This window comes from Schistocerca americana, chromosome 10, assembly GCF_021461395.2.
Source record: "Schistocerca americana isolate TAMUIC-IGC-003095 chromosome 10, iqSchAmer2.1, whole genome shotgun sequence".
NCBI lineage: Eukaryota > Metazoa > Arthropoda > Insecta > Orthoptera > Acrididae > Schistocerca > Schistocerca americana.
In genome coordinates this window covers 52,811,899-52,816,442 of record NC_060128.1, presented here as the reverse complement: position 1 = coordinate 52,816,442, position 4,544 = coordinate 52,811,899, and the positions used below count along the sequence as shown (strand labels likewise).

The window sequence follows — 4,544 nt, the reverse complement described above, 5'->3', positions numbered from 1 at the left end:
TGTCCTCTACCCATGCTTCCTTAGCCATTTTGCACTTCCTGTCGATCTCATTTTTGAGACGTTTGTATTCCTTTTTGCCTGCTTCATTTACTGCATTTTTGTATTTTCTCTTTTCATCAATTAAATTCAATATTTTTTCTGTTACCCAAGGATTTCTACTAGCCCTCGTCTTTTTACCTACTTGATCGTCAGCTGCCTTCACTACTTCATCCCTGAGAGCTACCCATTCTTCTTCTACTGTATTTCTTTCCCCCATTCCTGTCAATTGTTCCCTTATGCTCTCCCTGAAACTCTGTACAACCTCTGGTTTAGTCACTTTAACCAGGTCCCATCTCTTTAAATTCCCACCTTTTTGCAGTTTCTCCAGTTTTAATCTACAGTTCATAACCAATAGATTGTGGTCAGAGTCCACATCTGCCCCTGGAAATGTCTTATAATTTAAAACCTGGTTCCTAAATCTCTGTCTTGTCATTATATAATCTATATGATACCTTGTAGTATCTCCAGGATTCTTCCATGTATACAACCTTCATTTATTATTCTTGAACCACGTGTTAGCTATGAAAGAGGAAGCCGTCTGGTAGAATTTTGCGCAGAGTATAACTTAATCTCGTCAAACAACTGAGGAATTGTCCTACCATGCAGCAGACATTAGGAAAAGGCGATTAAAATTTTGCGGGCACGTCTTTAGGTTTCCCAAAACACAAGGCTCAAATGGCTCTGAGCACTATAGGACTTAACTTCTAAGGTCATCAGTTCCCTAGAACTTAGAACTACTGAAACCTAACTAACCTAAGGACATCACACACATCCATGACCGAGACAGGATTGGAACCTGCGACGGTAGCGGTCATGCGGTTCCAGACTGTAGCGCCTAGAACCGCTCGTCCACCCCGCCCGTCCAAAACACAAGACTTAAGCAGAAAATTGTTAAATACATAGGAGGACTTAAAAGTATACCCAGTATACAAGAAGTCAAAATGGAAGCCCAGATAAATTATTCAGATATTTTGGACAGAAAGGTATTTAAGTAGAAATTTGACAGATGGGGAGCTCCGAAGATAGTAGGAACAAAATGGACAGAGAAAAGCAACAGAGCCCATGCAGAAAAAATGATAGCAGTGTGGAAAAAAAGGAAAAAGAATCCTTCAATCTAATTTTTATGTTGTTCACAAACTGCTGCACTTTCTAAACATTTCACTCTTATACAAGCACGGTCCTTTCGAATGTACTTCTGAGCAAATTCTGACAGCTGGAGTCCAAGGCTTTTGTTGTTCACGCCTTTTAAGTTCTCTTGGTCATATTTCCACAGAAACTTTGATCTCGCTAATAACATATTTCTTTATATATAACCGAGAACTAAAATGACAGTTCTCATAGATTCAGCTTTAAATTTTTTATATAACAAGTTTTTTTTTTTAATTTTCATCGCTTATTCCATTTCCTTAGGGATGAATTTCCAAACACTGTGAAACACGTATTTCTTTTATTGCTAATCGAGAAGTCAAGTACCAGTTTTCGTGTGATACGTGGCATTTCTTGAATGAGAGGTATCAGGTCCTTAAATACATATGTCAGACGAAAGATGTCGGTGCGGGAGAGCAGTCGATGAGTGGTGAGCGCCGAGCGCCGCACTGTTAGGAGTTGTTTCAAATCTTAGCTGCTGATACCAGGGCTGTCGGTCCAAGGGCTGCGCGAGGTGGGCGGCAGTCGAGACTACCCACCCCACCTGCTGAGGCGGGCACAAGTTCCACGGAGAGGCCGGTGCGGAAGAAGTCGAAGAACGCGAAATGTCAAACATAATATAACTGAAACTTCCTGGCAGATTAAAACTGTGTGCCCGACCGAGACTCGAACTCGGGACCTTTGCCTTTCGCGGGCAAGTGCTCTACCAACTGAGCTACCGAAGCACGACTCACGCCCGGTACTCACAGCTTTACTTCTGCCAGTACCTCGTCTCCTACCTTCCAAACTTTACAGAAGCTCTCCTGCGAACCTTGCAGAACTAGCACTCCTGAAAGAAAGGATATTGCGGAGACATGGCTTAGCCACAGCCTGGGGGGATGTTTCCAGAATGAGATTTTCACTCTGCAGCGGAGTGTGCGCTGATATGAAACTTCCTGGCAGATTAAAACTGTGTGCCCGACCGAGACTCGAACTCGGGACCTTTGCCTTTTGCGGGCAAGTGCTCTACCAACTGAGCTACCGAAGCACGACTCACGCCCGGTACTCACAGCTTTACTTCTGCCAGTACCTCGTCTCCTACCTTCCAAACTTTACAGAAGCTCTCCTGCGAACCTTGCCCGCGAAAGGCAAAGGTCCCGAGTTCGAGTCTCGGTCGGGCACACAGTTTTAATCTGCCAGGAAGTTTCATATCAGCGCACACTCCGCTGCAGAGTGAAAATCTCATTCTGGATAATATAACTGTATTGCAACTGTTAATTAGAATTTTCACTATTAGATCTGTTACAGAGAGGCAGTATACGAGTTGGAAGCTGTCATTTGCCCGCATCTCGTGGTCGTGCGGTAGCGTTCTCGCTTCCCACGCCTGGGTTCCCGGGTTCGATTCCCGGCGGGGTCAGGGATTTTCTCTCTGCCTCGTGATGGCTGGGTGTTGTGTGCTGTCCTTAGGTTAGTTAGGTTTAAGTAGTTCTAAGTTCTAGTGGACTGATGACCACAGATGTTAAGTCCCATAGTGCTCAGAGCCATTTTTGGAAGCTGTCATTTATCGTGTACTGAGTTGTAATTTTGAAGATAATTGAGCCGTGGTGCGGCTCTCTGGCGCAAGACGCCGTCGATGACTCCTCTGGTTGAGGTTGGCACTGTGTGCGATCGCGGGCGCCTCCTGTCGGAGCGGCTCCTAACGGGGGAGAGAGTGCGAGTAAAGTGGAGTCTGGGGCGGACAGCAGGGGAAGAACTGTCATGGCGGCCGCACTCTCAGGCGACGAGAGAAGAGTAGTTGTCCACGGCCGAGAAGGGAGCGTCGAGCAAGGCGGCAGTCGGCATCGCTTTCCGCGGGACAGAGAGTTGCTGCAGTCCGGCGAGCAGACGCCAGCTCCGGGAGCAGTGCTCCGGTTTGTGGACGCGACGCGGGTCGTGTTTTTGGCGCAGTATAGTTTGGTTGGTAGGCATCTGCTGCTCCCTTTATGCCCACGTGTGTTGTTCTGTCCGTATGTGCATTGAAAAGGTTACTCTCCGGCTGGAACAGTGGCTTGTGCTTTACGTTCACGCAACCTGACTCATTTGTTTTGCTGCAGGCAGGTGTAATTTCAGAGATTTTTTTTTCCGTCACGATTGTCTTAGCCCGGTGGTGCCTAGTATCCGAGAACAAGACAGCTGACGTGTGACCTGTTGTTTTCGGGTTTGCAGTCCTGTTTGGGCTACCTAGTTATCACGCACACAAGTGTATTGCTGCCGAGTGAGGTTAGGCCTAATCTTGTGGAACTGAGCTTTCAGTGACTGGCTCGTCTGCAAATTAATTAATTTAACCTTTCTGGTGTGTTGTTTTTTTGCTTTCAATGGTGAATTTCTTGTCATTCATTTGTGTATGTTTCGCCGTTAATGAACTGTGAGTAAGATAGCAAGCTCTTGAAGGGTTTGCGTATCGTGACTGTATTTTTGGCAACTGTGTAATTTGATTTCTTGTTTATCGGTCTGGTGAAAACTTATGCCAAGTTTACTAATTTCCGCCTGTGGTCCGGAAGTTGGTTTGAAGGTAAATCCGTTGGTAAATCTTTACTGGACCTAATTGTTAACTGATCTTGCGTTGGACTAATGTCATTATTAAATCGTTTCTTGCGTGCTATAAATTGTATTACCCTAGACAACGAGACAGGGCACATTCTGTGGTCGAGGGGTAGGCACGGTGGCTGCTTTGCGCGTGGCGTCTTGTCGCTCGGTATCATTTCCCGCGTTAGTACGGGCGGCGTGAGATTTGTTTGCTCGCGGTTGTATGGCCGCTAGTCAGCTGTGCCTGCTCCCGCTTCAGGGTGTGCCGTGTTTCGCAAGGCGTACGGCGACTTTCAGTCCTGTGTTGCTGTCGGTCGCTTACCGAGACGTTAGTCTGTTTCAGCACGGCGGCCACTGGGCCGTGACGATGTCGGTTGATGACCAGCGTTGGGGCGGTCGTCCGCTCTGAGTGGCTTCGGTCGCTTTCACTCGGCAGTTACATTCTGGTTAAACAGATCAACCTCGATTATTTGCTGTAAACTCCTAAGTAGTTTGTGAGAAAAGTTGTAACTCAAGCATTCTTGTAAAGCAGTCCTTATCTACGTTTTATCGATTGCTAATTATTTACTGGGGTTATTCACTGGTTGAAGGTTAACATATGTTTGTAACCAAGTTTATGTCGTTGCTTAATTGAGATTTGTTAAGAGGCTTTATTGCTGGAAGATCATTAAAGCTTGGGTGCTTGTAATTGTGAATACTGTTCTTTATGTTGTGGGCTACCCTTCCACTTCCACAGCCAAACTGTCCTACTTTCCAGTACAATAATATAAGAAGGTGAACTGAATCTCACTTCTTATTTATGTGGTGGAGTGAAT

General features: G+C 45.9%; 1 non-coding gene across 1 annotated transcript; it reads right to left on the bottom strand.

Moving 5' to 3' along the window:
* Positions 1 to 2,138: 2,138 nt before the first annotated feature.
* Trnal-caa lies at positions 2,139 to 2,213 on the bottom strand. Its single transcript has one exon. It is a non-coding gene; the product is annotated as a tRNA-Leu (tRNA).
* Positions 2,214 to 4,544: the final 2,331 nt, after the last annotated feature.